Source organism: Callithrix jacchus, chromosome X (assembly GCF_049354715.1).
Source record: "Callithrix jacchus isolate 240 chromosome X, calJac240_pri, whole genome shotgun sequence".
Classification (NCBI taxonomy): domain Eukaryota; kingdom Metazoa; phylum Chordata; class Mammalia; order Primates; family Cebidae; genus Callithrix; species Callithrix jacchus.
In genome coordinates this window covers 62,062,718-62,082,933 of record NC_133524.1, presented here as the reverse complement: position 1 = coordinate 62,082,933, position 20,216 = coordinate 62,062,718, and the positions used below count along the sequence as shown (strand labels likewise).

Below are 20,216 nucleotides of genomic sequence, written 5' to 3'. Positions count from 1 at the left end.
CATGTCTTTATTCAGTGTAGATTCTAAATTCTGTCATCATAATTAACCCTTCTATATATCTTCAACTCCATGGCCAGTCTTTGCTTTTGTTGTATTTCCTTGGAAAATTGCCAACTCTAGTTAAATTCAATTAACCCTGCTCCTTTCTCAAACAATTCAGTACTAAAGCCATTACATTGAATAAAGCAAAAGCAAGAAAGATGTCCAAAGCAGGGGATGTAGCTGTGTTGGCTTGGTATGGGGTGTCAATGCCCTGACAGGATGAGGAGGGCATTCACTTAGAAGGCATCCTGATATACCAGAACCCAAGGGAATTGAGAAGGGCATAGATGATGAGGGGAAGGCACTTGTTGTCTGTATTGGAGCTAAATGTAATGATGAAGGCATCCGTTAGACTCAGAAAGGAGACCTAAAGAAAAGACGCAGAGCCTGGGTTTGTTAGAGAGTGTGTCCACTTAAAGGGACAGCCAGAGCATCAGAACCCAATAAGGATAAGGGAGGTATCCATGCTTGGGGTGCTCTGGCATGGGATATTAGAGCTCAAGCAGAGTAAAGTGGGTGTTCACATTGGAGGCCAGCCCAGCATTGGGTATCAGAGCCAAAACAAGGTTAGCAGCCTATCCCTGTAGAGGCAAAGCCTGGCATGGGTTGTCAGAGTCAAAGCATGAAGAATGTATTAGTCTGTTTGGGTTGCTATAACAAAATACCATAAATTGAGTAGTTTATAAACAACATACATTTATTTCTCACAGTTCTAGAGACAAGGACGTTCAAGATCAAGGCATCAACAATTCAATGCCCGATGATAGCCACTTCCTGGCTCACAAACAAGCTTTTCTCGGTAACCTTGTATAGCAGAAGGAGCAAAGAAGTTCTCTTGGATCTTTTATAAGGGCAATAACTAATACCATTCATGAAAACTCTGTGCTTACAACCTAATAACCTCCTAAAGGCTCCAACTCCTAACAGCCTCACATCAGTGATTAGGTTTCAGCATATGACTTTCAGGGTGGGGGCAATAACATTCAAACAACAGCAGTGAAAATTGTATCTGTGTGGAGATATAGGAGAATGTAGTTGTTTGTGGCAAATACGCACTAAAATAGTCAAGGGTGATAATTAGGTCAGAAACTTACTCTTAAATGGTAGTTTTAAAAAGTTCTTTGTATTAGATGTCCAACATTTCTCTAAATATGTGATTCTTTCAAAATCTTTTTTTTTCCTTTTTTTGAGACAGGGCATGGCCCATTCTGAACTGCAATGGTACAATCATAGCCCGCTGTAACCTCAAACACTTGGGCCCAAGTGATCATCTCATACTTCCAAGTAGCTGGGACTACAAGTGCTTCAAACTATGCCCAGCTGATTTTTTTTTCTCTCTTGTAGACATGAGGTCTCACCATGTTGTCCAGGCTGGTCTTCAACCTTTGGCCTCAAGTATTCCTTCAGCCTCAGCCACACAAACTGGGGTAATATAGTAATGAGCCATTACACTCAGTCTGTAAATCTTAAGAAAAAACAAAACACCGCAAAACCACATTTTTAAATTTTCTTTGTTTTTAATTTTTGTGGGTACAAAGTAAGTTTATATGGGGTACATGAGATGTTTTGAAACAGGCGTGCAATGAAAAATAATCACATCAAAGAGAATAGGAAGTCCAACTCCTCAAGTATTTATTCTTTGTATTACAAACAATCCAATTACACTCTTTAAGTTATTTTTAAATGTACACTTATTATTCACTACAATCACCATGTTGTGCTTGCAAATAGGTCTTATTCATTCTTTCTAATTATTTTTTGTATCAATCAATTGTTTCCACCTCCCCACCCACATCCCCTCGCTACCTCTCCAAGTCTCTGGCAACCATCCTTCAACTATGTCAATGAGTTCCACTGTTTCAATTTTTAGATCACACAAACAAGTGAGCATATGTGATGTTTGTCATCTTGTGTCTGACTTATTTCATTTAACATAATGATCTCTAGTTTGCAACATCTACCTTGTTGCAAATAAAAAGACCTCATTATTTTTTATGGCTGAATAATATGTCATTGTGTATAAGTACCATGCTTTCTTTATCCATTTATCAGTTGATGGACACTTAGGTTGCTTCCAACTCTTAGTTATGTGAAAAGTGCTGAAAGAAATATGAGAGTGCAAGTATCACTTAAGTATACAGACTTCCATTCTTTTTTTTAAAAATTTTACTTTAAGCTCTGGGGTACATGGGCTCATGCTGTAGGATTGCTGCATTAGGTACACATATGCCATGGTGGTTTGCTGTCTCCATCCCCCAGTTGCCTACATCAGGCATTTGTCCCAGTGTTATCCCTCCCCAACCTCCTGCCCCTGCTATCACTCCTATCCCCTGGCCCCCCACCTCCTAATCAACCCCAGTGTGAGATGTTCCCCTCCCTGTGCCCATATGTTCTCATTGTTTATCATCTGTCTATGAGTGAAAACATGCAGTGGTTGGTTTTCAGTTCTTCTGTCAGTTTGCTGAGAATGATGGTTTCCAGATTCATCCATGTCCCTACAAAGCACACCAACTCGTTGTTTTTTATGGCTGCATAGTATTCTATGGTGTATATGTGCCAAATTTTCTTTGTCCAGCTTACCATTAGTGGGCATTTGGGTTGGTTCCAGGTCTTTGCTATTGTAAACAGTGCCACAACGAACATACGTGTGCATGGCTTTATAACAAAACAATTTACAATCCTTTGGGTATATACCCATTAATTGGACGGCTGGGTCAAATGGAATTCTATTTCTAGATCCTTGAGGAATCTCCACACTATCTTCCATAATGGTTGAACTAATTTACACTCCCACCAACTGTGTAAAAGTGCTCCTTTTTCTCAACATCCTGTCCAGCATCTGTTGGCTCCAGATTTTTAAATAATCACCATGCCAACTGGTGTGAGATGGTATCTCAATGTGATTTTAATTTGCATTTCTCTAATGACCAGTAATGAGGAGCACATTTTCATGTGTTTCTTGGCCACATAAATGTCTTCTTTTGAAAAGTTTCTGTTCATATTCTTTGCCCACTTTTGATTGGGTTTGTTTGGTTTTCTTGTAAATCTGCTTTAGTTCTTTGTAGATTCTGGATATTAATCATTTGTCAGATGGGTAGTTTGCAAAGCTTTTTTCCCATTCTGATGGTTGCCAGTTAACTCTAATAATAATTTCTTTTGCTGTGCAGAAACTCTTAAGTTTAATTAGATCCCATTTGTCTATTTTGGCTTTTGTTGTCATTGCTTTTGGAGTTTTAGTCATGAAGACCTTGCTTATGCCTATGTCCTAAATGGTTTTGCCTAGGTGTTCTAGGGTTTTTATGGTGTTAGGTCTTATGTTTAAGTCTTTAATCCATCTGGAGTTAATTTTTGTATAAGGTGTGAGGAATGGGTCCAGTTTCAGCTTTCTGCACATGGCTAGAAGTTTTCCCAACACCAGTTATTAAACAGGGAGCCCTTTCCCCATTGCTTGTTTTTGTCCAGTTTACCAAAGATCAGATGGTTGTAGATGTGTGGTGTTGCTTCCAAGGCCTCTGTTCTATTCCATTGGTCTATATGTCTGTTTTGGTACCAGTACCATGCTGTTTTGATTACTGTAGCCTTGTAGTATAGTTTGAAGTCAGGTAGCATGATGCCTCCAACTTTGTTCTGTTTGCTTAGGATTGTCTTGGCTATGTGGGCTCCCTTTGGGTTCCATGTGAAGTTTAAAGCAGTTTTTTCCAGTTCTGTGAAGAAGGTCAATGGTAGCTTGATGTGGATAGCATTGAATCTAGACATTACTTTGGGCAGTATGGCCATTTTCATGATGATTCTCCCTGACCATGAGCATGAAATGTTTTTCTATCTATTTGTGTCTTCTCTTATTTCCTTGAGCAGTGGTTTGTAGTTCTCCTTGAAGAGGTCTTTTACATCCTTTGTTAGTTGTATTCCTAGGTATTTTATTCTCTTTGTAGCAATTGTGAATGGAAGTTCACTCAGGATTTGGCTTTTCATCTGTTATTCATGTGTAGGAATGCTTGTGATTGCTAAACATTAATTTAGTATCTTGAGACTCTGCTGAAGCTGCTTATCAGCTTAAGGAGGTTTTGGGCTGAGATGATGGGGTCGGGGTATATACCCAACAATGGGACTGCTGGGTCATCTGGTAGCTCAACTTTTAGTTTTCTGAGGAGCCTCCAAACTATTCTGCATAGTGGTTGTAATAACTTACATTCCCACCCACAGAATACAAGTTTTCCCTTTTCTTCACATCCTCATGGCCATTTATTATTGTCTGTCCTTTAAATGTAAGCCATTTTAGCTGGGGTGGGATGATATCTCATTGTAGTTTTTATTTGTATTTCTCTGATGATCAATGATGTTGGGCACCTTCTCATATGCCTGTTTGCCATTTGTATGTCTTCCTTTGAGAAATGTCTACTAAAATATTTAGCCCATTTTTTGATCAAATTATTAGATTTTTTTCTATAGAGTTGTTTGAGTCCCTTATATATTCTGCTTATTAATCCCCTGCCAGAGTCATACTTTGCAAATATTTTCTTGGATGCTGTGGATTGTCTCTTCAGTTTGTTAGTTGTAGCCTTTGCAGTGCAGAAGCTTTTTAACCTGATGTGTTCCCATTTGTTCATTTTTTGCTTTGGCTGCCTGTGCTTGTATGGTACTTCTCAAAAAATCTTTGCTCAGACAAATGTCCTGCAGATTTTCCCCAATGTTTTCTGGTAGTAGTTTCTTTCATATTTTGAGGTCTTAGATTTAAGTCTTTCATCAATTTCAATTTAATTTTTGTGTATGACAAGAGTAGGGGTTTAGTTTCATCCTTCTGCATATGGTTATCCAGTTTTCCCAGCATCATTAATGAGAGACTGTGTTTTTCCCTGTATACGTTCTTAGCACCTTTGTTGAAAATGAGTTCAGTGTAAGATTATGGATTTAATTCTGGATCCTCTGTTCTGTTCCATTGGTCTGTGTGCCTGTTTTTATGCCAGTATCATGGTGTTTTGGTTACTATGGCTCTGTAGTGGAATATTATTTGAAGTGAGGTAGTGCAATTCCTCCAGTTTTTTGCTTTTTGCTTAGAATAGCTTTGCGTATTCTGGGTCTTTTGTAATGCCTTATAAACTTTAGGATTGTTTTTTCTAATTATGTGAAGAATGTCTTTGTATTTTGATAGGGATCGCATTGACTATGCAGAGTACTGTGAGCAGTGTGAACATTTTAACAATATTGATTCTTCTAATCCATGAGTATGAAATATTTTTTTCACTTTTTGGTGCAGACTTTAAATTCTTTCATCAGTGTTTTATAGTTTTCATTATAGAAATCTTTCACTTCTATGGTTAATTGAAGGGGTTTAATTTTATGTGTGGCTATTGAAAATGGAAATATTTTGCAATTTCTTTTTCATATTGTTCACTGCTGACATATAGAAATGCTCCTGGGTGTTGTTATGTCAATTTTGTATCCTGCAACTTTGCTGACTTTTTCATCATTTCTAGTAGTTTTCTTGTGGAATTTTAAGGTTTAAGGTTTTAATTTAAGGTTTATTTAGAAAAATATAAGACCATATCATCTGCAAACAAGGATAATTTGATTTCTTCCATTCAAATGTAAATGCCCTTTATATCTTTCTCTTGTCTCATTGCCCCAGCTAGGAATTCCAATACTGTGTTGAATAACAGTGGTGGCAGTGGGCATCCTTGTTGTGTTCCAGAGCCTAAAGCAAAAGCTTTCAGTTTTTCTCCATTTAGTATGAAACCAGCTTTGGGTCTGTCATATATAGCTTTTATTATTTTCAGGTAAGTTGCTTCTATCACCTGTTCTTTACAGGTTTCTATTATGAAGGGATGTTAAATTTTATCACATGCCTTTCCACATCAATTGAAATGGCCATTTTTTAAAATCCTTCATTCTGTTGATATAATGTAAATCATTGATAGATATATGTATTTTGAACCATTCTTGCATCCCAAAGATAAATCTGAGTTGGTCATGATGAATTATCTTTCTAATATATTGTTGAATTTGGATTAGTAGAGTTTGTTGCGGATTTTTACACCAATGTTCATCAACAATATTAACCTGTAGTTTTCTTTTTTTTTTATATGTTTTTGTCTGGTTTTCATAGGGTAGTACTGACTTCATAGAATGACGGTGGAAGTCTCCACACTTCCTCTAATTTTTTGAATAGTTTGAGTAGGACTGGTATTGCATCTTTAAAAGTTGGGTAGAATTCATCAGTGAAGCCATCAGGTCTCAGTCTTTTATTTATTGGTAGACTTGTTATTGCAGCTTCAATATCATTGCTTGTTATTAGTCTGCTCAGGTTTTGGATTTCTTTCTGGTTCAAACTAAATAAGTTGTATGTGTCTAGGAAATTGTCCATTTCTCCTAAATTTTCCATTTCATTACCATAGTTGCTCATCATAGCCACTAATGATTCTTTGAAATTCTGTAGCATCAGTTGTAATGTCTCCTTTTTCACTTCTGATTTTATTGTATCTTCTCTACTTTTTCTTAGTTTGGCTAAACGTTTGTAAATTTTGCTTACCTTTTCAAAACAGTAACTTTTTGTTTCTTAGATCTTTTGTATTGTTTTCTTCATTTAATTTCATTCATTGCTACTCTGATCTTTTTTATTAATGTTATTCTACTAACTTTGCGTTTGCTTTGTACTTGCTTTGCTAGCCCTTTAAGATAAATTGCCAAATTATTTATTTCAAAGTTTTCCTCTTTTTGATGTAGACACTTGTACATATATACTCCCCTCTTAAGACTGCTTTTGCTGTATCACATAAGTTTTGGTATGTTGTGTTTCCATTTTGATTTGTTTTAACACATTTTTCAATTTCCTTCTTAATTTCTTCATTGACTACTGGTCATTCAGAAGCACATTTTTAAATTTCCGTGTATCTGTGTAGTTTCCCAAATTCCTCTTGTTATTAGTAACTAGTTTTATTCCATTGTGGCCAGAGAAGATATTTGATATTATTTCAATTTGTTGAGACTTGTTGTGTGATGTAATTTATGGTCTATCCTTGAGAATACTCCATGTGCTGAGAAAAGTGTGTATTCTGCAGCCAATGGATGATAAGTTCTGTAAATATCTATTAGATCCATTTGGTCTACAGTTTAGATTAAGCCTGATTATGTTTTGTTGACTTTCTGTCTGGAAAAATCTATCCACTGCTGGAAGTGGTGTGTTGAAGTCTCTAGCTATTACTATATTGAGGTCTCTCTCTCTCTTTAGCACTAATAATATTTGCATTATATACCTGGATGTTCCATTGTTGGGTCCATATATGCTTTAAATTGTTACATCATCTTGTTGATTTGACCTCTTTATCATTTTATAGTGATCTGGATTTCTTCTTATAGTTTTAATATTGAAATCTATTTTGTCTGATATGATTATAGCTATTCCTGCTGTTTTTTGGTTTCCATTGGCATTGAATATCTTTTTCCATCTCATCATTTTCAGACTGTGTGTCTTTACAGGTAATGTGTGTTTCATGTAGGCAACTGATCAATTGGTCTTCTTTTTTCATCCAATCAGCTACTCTATATGTTTTGATGGAGAAGTTTATTCAATTTACATTTGATGTTATTATTGATAAACAAGAACTCACACATGCCAGTTTGATATTTGTTTTCTGGGTGTCCTGTGATATTCACTTTCTTCTTTCTTTTCTTGATGTCTTTCTTTACTGAAGGTGACTTTCTCTGGTGATATAACTTATTTTATTTATTTATTTTTATTTTTTATGTATCTGTATGTTTTTTGGCTTGGGGTTTACCCTAGTTTTAAAGCTTGCAAAACTATCTTATAACCCATTATTCTAACCTGATAACTACATAATAGTCTTTGTATTTAAAAAAAAGCAAAAAGAAAATTAATAGAAAGTCTAAGAACTAACTTTATCTTCTTGCTTTTTAACTTTTTAGAACTTCTATATTTTTTATTATGCTTAAGTTCTGTGGTACATGTGCACAACATGCAGATTTGTTACATAGGCATACTTGTGCCATGGTGGTTTGCTGCACCCATCACCCCATCATCTACATTAAGTATTTCCTAATGTACAATAGTATCCCTCCCCTATTCCCCCACACCCTGCTATCCATTCCCTAGTCCTCCATCCCCCAACAGGCCCCAGTGTGTGATGTTCCCCTCCCTGCGTCCATGTGTTCGCACTGTTCAATACCCACTTATGAGTGAGAACATGTGGTGTTTGGTTTTCTATTCTTGTGTCAGTTTGCTGAGAATGATGGTTTCCAGCTTTTAACTTTTTAATGTTTCTACTAATATCTTACTGTACTATGTCTTAAAAAGTTGTTGTAGTTATTATTTTTTATTGATTCCTCATTTAGTCTTTCTACTTAAGATATGAGTAGTTTACACACCCCAATGTGTTATAATAGTCTGTTTTTCTGTATACTTACTATTACCAATGAGTTTTGTACTTTCAGGTGATTACTTATTGCTTATTAACATCTTTTTCTTACTAGTTGAAGTACTCCCTTTAGCATTTCTTGTAGGATGGGTCTGTTACCAGTGAAATCCCTTAGCTTTTATTTGTCTGGGAAAGTCTTTATTTCCCCTTCACATTTGAAGGATACTTTCACCAGATATACTATTCTAAATAATATTTCCTTTATTTTTATCATCTGAAGTGTACTGTTTAGTTTCCCTGTTTCCCAAAAGAACACAGCCTCTGTGACCAGTTAACTAAGAAATTATTTCCTTGGCAGAAAACCCAGCATTCCATCACTTACTCTTGTAAATAGCAAGAAAGTAATTTATTAGTAAAGTTTGATGGAAAAATTCTTCAATCAAAACAAGTTTAAATGTTGAAACTTATGGCTTAACTAGAATAAATCGAAGGTAAAACTGTATAAGGACCAAACAAATAATGACTGTTATATATGCAGGTTCTCTCAAAACAGTGATCCCTAGTTCCACCGTAAGACTTCTTAAAAACAAAAGTTCAATTCTGTAAATAAAAACAGTTACCCCAGAGGGTTAACCATACAATGTCATAAACAGATGCTGGTCTTAAGCTATTTCTTGCATATCCATGTAGTTTCAAAACATGAGAAGTAGCCTACTTATTGAAAAATGTCAAATGACCTAATATTCAAAATATTTAGAAATGCCATCCTTTAGTTAACATACTCTTAAATTTTGTAACATTGATTTCATCCTGATTTAGTCCATACACGTCAATGTATAGACTATCAAAGTACTATGTTGAAACAACCAATGTTTGTATTATTGGAATCTAGAAATGAAAATAAAACTTCCAATAAGTTTCCTTATATAGCATTTATTGTATTTATACATGATGCTTATACAAGCATCATGGACTTTTTTCTTCCAATTAAAAATGATTTAGTGACTTCTTAAAGACATTTTTAACAACATAGAAGCTTGAGCCATTTTCAAAAATAAACTTGTTTAGTTTTTAGTTTTAGTTACTAGTGCCTGCCTGTAAAAGGACCTTAAATGATTTAACACTAAAGCCAGATTCATTCCTATATATACCCAGTCTGTTATCTGCAGAAAAGTCATAAGACTTCACTGAATGCCCAGCCACAAAACAAAATCACCTTCAAATATTAATGTAAGTTTTATAATTTGTAGAATTCTCAATCAATTCAATGTCAGTTGGTTAACCAGTTGTCATCCCCCAAAAAAAAAAACATACAGACTACACATTGTTCCAAAGAAGTCAGATAATGTAGCACAACGTAAACTGTGAGATTAAAATTAACTTTTGATAAAAGGGGAGTACTTTTATAAAGTAACATTTTATCTACAATAAAAATGCTCAGCTTCTACAAAACGCACAAACAGAGAAAAGACAGTCTGGTAAATCCAAGGTTTGTAAAACTATGCACAAAACCCATGGTATTTGGAAAAGGAGGAAAGGTTTATACAAGCAGCAGTTTTAAAAATGTAACTTTGTTCTACTATCTATTACACAATAAAATACTCATACTAATTGAAAATATGCTACAACCACATCTGGAAAAGCAGTTTAACATTTTCTAAATGGATTTTACCTCACATTTACTGTATAATGTAGCTCTTAATACTGCACAAGTACACTTAGAGATAATGTTTAGTTACTTTAAAACAAAGATAAAGGAATTTTTCTCCCTCAAAACAAGTTTTCAACATGAAAACCTATTCTTGTAAAAATTTAAAACTTCCATCAGTCTATTTCAAATAAAAACCATTACAAAATTCTCAAGTATTCTCTATATTCTAGGTATGTCAACTTAGTTATCTAGTGTAGAATCCTTCAGAGATATTTCAGTCTCTCTCTCTTCACTGGATGGTTTTTTCTTCATGCTGGCTTCATGGTTATCTTAGCTCTCTTCATTGCTCTCCCCGTTATGTTGTGGCTGTCTTGAGCACCAGATCCCCGATTTAGAGACTTTGACCCTGTTTGTTCCCTTTCTAGCTTTTTGTTTGGCCCTTTCTTCCCTTGATCTTTGGTTTTATTCACTTCCTCATGCTGTTGTTGTTCAGCAAGAGATTTATTCAGCATTTGTGTGATCACAGAATTGCCTTCACCAACCAAAAACATGTTTCTTAAACCTGTTATACAACATTGTAGATTTTCATGATAACCTAACTTTGAATCACTGTATTTTTTCACCTTGGTGAAGATGAGGTCTCCAGATGCATCTGTACACATCAAGATTATCAATTTTGAGTGAATTATTAATCTCAGCATGTACCCTTTGAAGTCGAGAATCCATTGATGTTTCTCACTTCTCCACTTTCTTATCTTCTGGCTTCTTTCCTTCATCTTTATTCCACTGCTCAGTTTCCACTTGTTCCTCTCACTTGCATTTTCGATCTGCCACTTCTGTCTCATGTTGGCCTTTCAGCATATTCCTTCTGTGAGTTGTCTGAAAGTTCCTCCCACCTTTTCTCTTCTTTTCACCTTCTTGATCATATCCTTCTTCTTCAGAATCAGAGGTTGACATACCCCTGTTTTAGCTAAATTTTTCCTTTTTGATTCAACTTCTTTCTTCCTCTCTTTTTTCTCTGGCTATTTTCTTGGCTTATCTTCTTCCTTCTGGCCCTCTTCCTCCTTATTAAGCTGCTTTTTAGGTTGTTTTTCCTCTTAACCCTTTTTCTTTTGTCCTCTTCAGTAACAATGTCACTATCTGAAGGACAGAACTGTTTAACCACTTTGGGTCTGCCTCTTGGTTTTGGAATCTTGACTTCTGTAGCTGCAGGTCATCCTCTTTTAGGACTCACTTTTAGATTAACAGATGCTGTTGCTGTTGTCACTACTCCTGCACTCTCAGTTTCTACTTGTTTTTCTGTCTTTCTCTTTCTCCTCTGGCAGCTTTCGGACTAGTTATGTCAACTGCTTTAGTCACATCCTCATGTCTGGCCTTTACTTCATGGTATCTTCCTTTGAAACACTGGTTTCCTTTTCTTCAACTTCAACATCAGATGATGCATTTGATTGTTCAGTTGCTGCCTGTCGACTTGAAAATTTCACTTTTGTATTGTTATCTGTCTCCCATAAATCTTCATTAAAACCTTTTCTTTTATTTGGTTTGTTATGCTCTTCCTTATTTTTGAAGTAAGGAAATATATCCTTTGGTCCTAAAAAAGCAGTCTCATGGGTTCCAAAAAAGAAAATGGGTAGTTTGTTTGTAGTTGGCTTTATAGCTCCATCATAAACTTCATCTACTCGAGCTGGTCAATGGGGACAACCTTTCATCTTGGTGAAGATGAGGTCTACAGATTTGAAATCACTAGTCATGTTTCAGGGGCGCAGCTGGGGATCCAAAGCCCGGGAGGTGGTGCGGAGATGCAGCAGCATGGGAACGCGGGCGGCGGACACAAGCCATGCTCCTAGGCCAGTGGGTGGCGGAGGACGCCTTGAGGCTTCTGGACACACATGCTGGGGCCGTGGATGCCAAGGTTGAGGTTACTGGCGGACACCTATACCCACATCCATGCAAGCCACTTGTGCCACAAGCTGCCACAGAGGCATCTCAATGGCTCCAAATTGCAACCACTGCCACTGCTGCCACCACCATAGCTGCACTGCTCAAAAGCCTTTATTTCTCCTTCATGTTTGAAGGATATTTTCACCAGATATACTATTATAGAGTGAGAGTTTTATTTTTTTTTGTTGTTTTTCTTTAGCACTTCTAATATATCATGCCCTCTCTCCTAGCCTGTAAGGTTTCTACTGAAATATCTACTGCTAGATATTTGGACATTCCACTGTATGTTAATTCTTTCTTTTCTCTTGCTGCTTTTAGAATTTTTTCTTTATCCTAGACATTTGGGAGTTGGATTATTAAATGCCTTGAGGTAGTCTTCTTTCAGTTAAATATGCTTGGTGATCTATAAACTTCTTATAATATCTTTTTTCTAGGTTTGGGACTTCTATGTTATTATCTCTGAATAAACTTTCTACCCCATCTCTTTCTTTCTCTACTTCTTATTTAAGGTCAGTAACTCTTAGATTTGCCCCTTTGAGGATATTTTCTAGATTTTATATATGTGCTTCATTGATTTTATTCTTTTTTCTTTTGTTTCCTCAAACTGTATTTTCAAAAAGTCTGTCTTCGAGCTCATTACTCTTTTTTCTGTTTGGTCAATTATGCTGTTGAGAGACTCCAATGCAGTCTTCAATATGTCAACTGAATTTTTCAGCAGCAGAATTTCTGCTTAATTTTTAAAAATTATTTTAATATCTTTGTTAAATATATATGAGAGAAATCTGAATTCCAACTCTGTGTTATCTTGAACTTCTATGAGTTTCCTCAACCCAGTTATTTTGAATTATCTGTCTGAAAGATCATCTATCTCTGTTTATTGGGATTAGCCCCTGGTGGCTTAATTAATTCACTTGGTGAGGTCATGTTTCCCTGGGTAGTGTTGATGTCAGTATATTTCCTTTAGTGTTTGGGTATTCAAGAGCTAAGGATTTATTGTAGTCCACTGTCTGAGCTTGTTTGTACTTTTCCTTCTCAGGAAGGCTTTTCAGATATTTAAAAGTATTTCCATGTTGTGTTCTAATCTGTATCTCCTTTTGTGTGTAACCTCAGTCCAGTAACACAGTGGTTCTTGCAGATTTATAGAGGTACTGCCTTGATAGTCTTGGACAAAATTCAGAAAAATTCTTCAAATTACCAGGCGTATGTTTGCACTCTTCCCTTTCTTTCTCCCACACAGTCTCTTTCTGCACTCTGAGCAACCTATAGTAGGGGTGGAATGACATAAGCACCCCTCTGGCCACCACCATTATGACTGTGCTGGGTCAGATCTGAATCCAGTACAGCACTAGGTCTTGCCCAAGGACTGATGTAACCACCCCTTGGCTACTGCCTATGTTCACTCTAGGCCTTGGGGCTCCTTAATCAGAAGGTGGCAAAGCAAGCCAGACCAGGCCTGTATTTTTTCCTTCAGGACAGTGAGGTCCCTCAGGTCCCAGGTGGGTCCAGAGGTGCCATCCAAGTGTTAGAGACTGAAGTCAAAAACCTTACAAGTCTACCTAGTGTTCTCTTGTACTGCCACTCAGTTGGCACTCACTCATTATGTAAAGTGAAATAAGCCAGGTGCAGAAAGAGAAACATCACATGTTTTCACTCATTTGTGGAATCTACAATTGAACTTGTGGAGATAGAGAGTAGAAGGATGGTTACCAGAGGCTGAGAAGGGTATTGGGGGGCTTTGGGGAAAATGGGGATAACTAATGGGTACAATGGGTACAAAAATTAGAAAGAATGAATGAATGAGATCTAATATTTGATAGCAAAAAATGGTGACTATAGCAAACAATAATTTAATTGTACATTTTAACTTAACTTAAAAAGTATAATTGGATTGTTCTAACACAAAGTATAAATGCTTGAGGGTATGGATGACTCATTTTCTACAATGTGATTGCTATGTGTTACATGCCTATATCAAAATGTCTCATGTACCCAATTACTATATACACCTACCATGTACCCAAAAAAATAAAACAAAAAAAATTCCTCAAGAGAGCTGTCTGTTCTCCCTGTCTCCATACCATGTATTATCACTCTCCTGAAAATACTTCAATCACTTTGATTTCAAGGCTCCACTGAAATCTCTCTTACTAAGATCACTGATAATCTCCATATTGCCAAATCCTATATTCAATCCTCAAACTACATCTAGCTTGATCTCTCAGCACTATTTGTGACAATTGGTTATGCCCTCATTCTGGAAACATCTACTTCACTTGGATTTCATGACAATAATTTGTTCTTATGTTCCTCCTACCTTACCAGCTACTCATTCTCATCTGTTTCATTAGATTCTTTTACTCCCTGAACTATAAATGTAGGAATGTGCCAGAGTAGGTCCTTGGACTTATTCTCTTCTCTATACTCATTCACTAAGTTATTGTACTTACTCTCGTAACTGCATTTACAATTTATAATCTGATGACTTTCAAACTTATATCTCCATCCTTGAAATACATATTGGTAAATCCAACTTTGTATTAGACATTATCACTTACATACCTCAAACGTAACAAACTCTTAATTCCCAGCCCTAATCCCACCAGACCTGGTTTTCCTCCAGTGTTTCCCTTCTTGGTAGATGGTGCCACCACTAACTTTGTTGCTTAGAATAAAATCCTTAAAACAACCGTTGAATCTTTTTCTCTCACACCCAAAATGCAATCTATCACCAAATCTTGTTAATTTTACCATTAAATTATGTCCAGAGTCTCTGGAACAAGATGGTGTAGACTTACTTTTCCATGCTACCATCCTCTAAATTCAACTAAAAACTCTGAAAATTACTGAACAGAAATAATAAAATGACTCTAAAATGTGGTAAGAAAGTGTATGAATTAGCAACCTAAAGATTTGAGGAATAAGAGTGCTATGAGTTCCCTGAGTTTTCTTGTTACTTCCTAAATATCCCAAATTAGGCAGTGGGGAGACCTGTGATACAGAACTGCCAACAGGCATAAACAACAACAATTACAATAACAAAAACAAAAAGAAATTTAACCCTGCTTTCTCTGGCCTACATTCTGGTAAAAAGTCCAACAGGAACCTTAGTGGAGAGCCCCAACTCCTGTTCTATAACCAAGTTTCCCAAAGATAACCTGATTTGCACAGAGGCAGCTGCAAAGGTCCTGGAAGATCCAACTTCCACCCAAAACAAGAAAATCAGCATGTGGGCTGATTTGCTCACATAAGTAGCTTCCAAACCCTGATGTGCCATCTTAACTCCTGATCCACACCTAGAACACTGATAGCTCACAGAAGTAGCAGAGAACTTCCAGCAGTTCAGCTCAAGCCTGGTTCAACACCTGTAGCACTTGCAGGCAGGTTTACTCACAGTGGAAGCAAAGAAAGGCTGGTCCCACCGAATTTCCATTCCAAACCCAGGATGACACCACCATTTTCTAGTCCTCTATTAACTGGCACAAGAAGACCTAGTTCCAGTAGCTTGTGACTCAATGAAACCAGGTGGTCCAGGAGAGTACTTTGTGCTATGGCAGATGGCACTAATAGGGAATGAATGGGAGCTGCAGCAGCATCAGAACGACAAAACACATTATAATGGCATTAAAATGGCTCTGAAAACTAATTTGTCATTAGTTTAAACCCCACAATAGTAGGCCAGAACCTATATTCTAAACCTAAAAAGGATCATTGCTTGCTAAAACAGAAGATTTAAACAGGATCAAGAGATTCCTAAAACAGTAACCAAAATATCCATGGTGAAATGGAAAATCACTCCTTATGCAAAGAACTAGGAAAATGACAATTTGACTGAGAAAATATAATTAACTGACACTAAAACGAAGATTACTCTGAAGTTGGAATCATCTGATAAAGGTGCTAAAACTGCTGTCATAAAAGTGCTTCAACAAGTAATTAAAAATATCTTTAAACAAATGCAAACAAAGATATAGGATATTTTTTAATCAAATGTAAATTATAGAATTAAAAATTACAACAGCCAAAATTGAATTAAAAACTCACCAGATGGATTCAATAGTAGATTAGAGGTGAGAAACAACAGAATCAGTTAAGTTAAACATATATCAACAAAACTTACTCAATGCAAACAGAAAAAATAGTATTAAAAAGAGAGAGAGAGAGAGAGAGAGAGAGAGAGAGAGAGAGAGCGAGCGAGCGAGCGCCTCAGGGATCTGTGGAACAATAACAAAAGATAGGACAATTAAATGTTATCATCAGAATCCCAGCTGGAGATGAGAAAGAATGTGGGGCTGAACTAGTATTTGAAGAATAACAAGAAACAGAGGCAACAAGCCAGGCATGGTAGCTCATTCCTGTAATCCCAGTGCTTTGGAAGACTAAGATAGAAGGACTGTTTGCAGCCAGGAGTTCGAGACCAGCCTGGGTAACATGGTGAGATATGATCTCTACAACAATGAAACAAAAAGCCAGGTATGGTGGCATATGCCCGTAGTCTTAGCTACAGGGTCACTTGAGCCCAGGAGTTCAGGGCTGCAATGATCCGATTGCACCAGTGCACTCCAGCAACCTAGGTAATAAAACAAGACCCTGTCTCAAAAAAAAAAAAAGGAAGAAGAAAGAGAAGAAATAAAACAAATAATAAAATAGAGACTGGTAATGTCAGCAAGATGGTGGAAAGAATAGAAAGAAAGTCAGAGAACTTCCTTCCCCCAAGGGGCACCAATGCAACAAGCAAAAATACACAGATCAACTCCCTTAAAGAGAAATCCAGAAACTAGTTAGAAGGCTCCTGCATCACAGACAAGCTAAAAACCAGCCACACTGAAGCTGGTAGGAAAATTCATGGTACTCACTTGCCATGGTCTCTCTGCCCAACTCAGCATAGTATGATCAGAAGAAAACTCCCAATTCTTGGCTTCTTCCTAGAGAGGAAAAGAAGAAGGCTGAAACATATGTCCAACATGAAGATTTTTTTGGGGGAAAGCTGAGGAAATAATTTCTGTCTTTCCTGTATCTGGACACTCGTGAAAAAGTGTGCTAGGTTTAAGGTTACTGAGAACAAGGGTGAAAGTTTAGACAAAAAGCACTCACTCACCATAATCCCTCCTCCCAGCTTGGCATAGAATGAGAGGGTGAAAACTCCCAAGTCTCAGCTTCTCTCTAGAAAGGGAAAAAGTTGTGGCCTATGTCCCACATTCTGTCTTTTTGGGGGAACTGCTAGAGAAATAGGTTTGTGTCTCATCTTTCTCAGAAGGCTGACAGGGCTGTCATACTCTAGATGTCTGAGGAATGCTGAAAACAAAAGAGATGTGAGTGATTTGCTGCTATTCCGCAGGAGGTGCAGTAAAGAAGATGGAGGTTAACATAGCTCAACGGTTTCTCCATCTGGGAGGGGAGAGAGAAGAGTAAAGTGTGTGTTCAATGTTATAGCTTTTTGGGGTCTGACCAAGAAACTTGTTTTACTTTAAAACAGACTTTAATCTATTTTACTAGATTAAAAATACTGATATGGTTCAGTATACTCTAGAAGCTTCGGGGACACTAAGAACTAAATGAGATGTGAACAAACAAATCTGCTTAATTAAAAATTTGCATACACAAACTCAGAGAAGAAATATACACAGAAAATATCTAAGAGGACCCCAGAATCTCTAATTAGGCTGATTTGTGAAGGTCTTTGCTTGTACAAAGCCAATTTATAAAGACTTGGCGAAGTGGCTATTTTCTTAAATGCATGGATCCAACACAAAGGTACAAAGCAAACAAAGAAACAAGGAAACATGGCACAAAGCCAAAACAACAAAATAAGTCTCCAGGAACTGACCCTAAAGTAAAGGAGGTATATGAGTTATCTGACATATATATCTGACAAATAATTCAAATATCCATCATAAAGATGCTCAACAAGCTCAGGAAAATATAATACATGAATAAAATGAAAACTACAAATCAACTTAAAACATAAAAGGAGCCAAACAGAAAATTTTAAGCTACATAATACAATTTAAAAAACTGAAAAATTCACTAGACAGTTTCAACGGCACACTTAATCAACCAGAAGAAAGAAGCAGCAAATTTGAATCCAGGTAATTTGAAATTATTAGTCAGAGGAACAAAAAGAATAAAAGGAAGTGCAGAAAGTCTAAAAGGACTTAAGGGACAAAATCAAGTGGACCAATATATGCAATATGATATTAAAAGAAAGAGAGATAAGGAGACAGAACAATTATTTAAAGAAATAATAGCCTAAATATTCCAGAAAGAATATGGACATCCAAACTCAAGAAGCCCAACAGAACCCAACTAAGAGGAACCCAAAGGACTTCAAACTGACTACATTACGACTAAATTGTCAAATGTCAAAGACAAAGTAAAAATTGTGAAAGAAGATGTGACTCATACAAGAGAGTCCCATAAAACTATCAGTAGATTTATCAGCAGAAATCTTTCAGGGCAGAAAGGAATTATATGATAGATTTGAAGTAATAAAAAAAATCTTAACCAACAATATATCCAGAAAAACTGTCTTTCTAAATAAAAAGGAAATAATTTCCCATATAAACAAAAGCAAGAGTTTATCACCAATAGATGTGGTGAAAAATGCTAAAGTGAGTCCTTTGAAGTTGACATAAAAGTTGATATAAATAGAAAACAGCACAAAGACAAATGAAAGTATAACCTCCAATGCCAAAAGTAAACATATACACAAAACAATATGTTGTAATACTGGAGAAGCTGGGCAAGATGACTGGCTAGATGCAGCCAGGTGAACCTCAGTGGAGGGACCAGGGCAACTGGTACACTCCTAACAGATCTTCAGAGGTATGGCACTAAGAGTGGACAGAAGGAAGACATAGAAGCTTGGCTGAAGGAGGAGAAAGCTGAGGGCAATGCACAGGGCTACAGTGCACCAGAACTTGTTCTTGGCCTCCAACAACTCTGGGGGAATGAGTGAGTTGAACTGGCAAGGAGCAACATGCTCTACAATGGGCTTCTGGAATTCTGACAGGAGACCCCTCCCCTACCACGGACACTTGATTTGGCAGGGAAAGTTATTTAGAGAAGTGGTAGGGACAGCACTCCAGCTGGTGTAGAGAGCCCAGAGGGTTTGATGTGGAAATGTCTATAGTGGAGCACAGCCATGAATGGCCACCTTCTTAGGCTCAATTTGCTCCCATAGGAAACTTTGGCACTAGGGGAACTGTCAGACCTAAACTCTACAGAATTTTCTGGTCTATTACACAAAACCAGTCCAACCTGAACACCCCTTGATAGTCCAACCTGAATACCCCTTGATCTCCTGGCCTCTCCCACGGCTCCAGCCTGAATGGACATGCTTGAAGTGTGGCTTCTGGTGCCCTGGGGGCCTACATTGTAGATCTTGCAATGGTGAACCATACCTGACCAGAAAAGAGTTCCAGCAGAGGGTCCCCCACAGATACATAACAGCCTGTCCCCTCCCACACTGCACTGCAGCTTCCCAAAAGCATATGAACACACCCCATGTTGCTTGGTTACTATGACTGTGCATTGATAGACCTTGCCTTCTCTGTCCCACCAGTGTGTGTGCACATGTGGATGTGCACCTTGCATTGCCACTGCTGCCAGTGTGACTGCATTCTTCCTCCCATTCCCCAAATGTACCGACATTGCAGTCAGAGTCTTTATGGGCAAAGGGCCTATCAGCACTGCCCCATGAGCCTCTGTGCCAATATTGCTACTGGAGTGAAACGAGGCTCAGAAAACAGAAGATCCTCTGCCACCCTGAGAGGCCACGTCCAGCTGTGTCAATGTGCACAGGGGCATACACAGTACTGCTCCTGCCAACACCCACCCCTGTGCTGACACCAACACTGGCATGACCAGGAACACAGTAACAAGTTAGGGTTCCCCAACTCTCCAAGCAATGCTACCTCCTCTGCTCCTGCAAACACCCATATGGAGGACTGCAATCTGGCATCTGCTAATATACTGTGGTAACCAACAAGCATGCACCCCACAATGTTGCTGCTGTCACTGCTGGTAGGTCATGTGAACAAGAACAGATCCCACTGCCACAGCCCTATGAAATGCTTTAGCTGCCACCCCCATCAGAGTGAGCCCTGCCCCCCTAATATCTTCCAGAAACAAAGCAAATTGACTGTACCCACCAAATACCACAATCAAACTATCAAGGTCATCAAACAAAAGAAAAAAAATCATCCATAGGACAG

General features: G+C 37.4%; 1 protein-coding gene and 1 pseudogene across 2 annotated transcripts in view; both read right to left on the bottom strand.

Annotated features, from left to right (window-relative positions):
- The window catches only part of ZC3H12B (zinc finger CCCH-type containing 12B), a 583,808-nt gene that overhangs the window by 510,354 nt on the left and 53,238 nt on the right, over positions 1 to 20,216 (bottom strand). The window contains exon 2 of one of the 2 annotated variants that reach the window (XM_078362809.1): positions 16,857 to 16,925. The exons of the other annotated variant lie outside the window; for it this stretch is intronic. The gene's annotated coding sequence lies outside the window, so the exon portion shown is untranslated. The remainder of the gene's footprint in view (positions 1 to 16,856; positions 16,926 to 20,216) is intronic. 2 annotated transcript variants of the gene reach the window in all.
- On the bottom strand, positions 10,670 to 11,953 carry LOC144581024 (PC4 and SFRS1-interacting protein pseudogene; annotated as a pseudogene).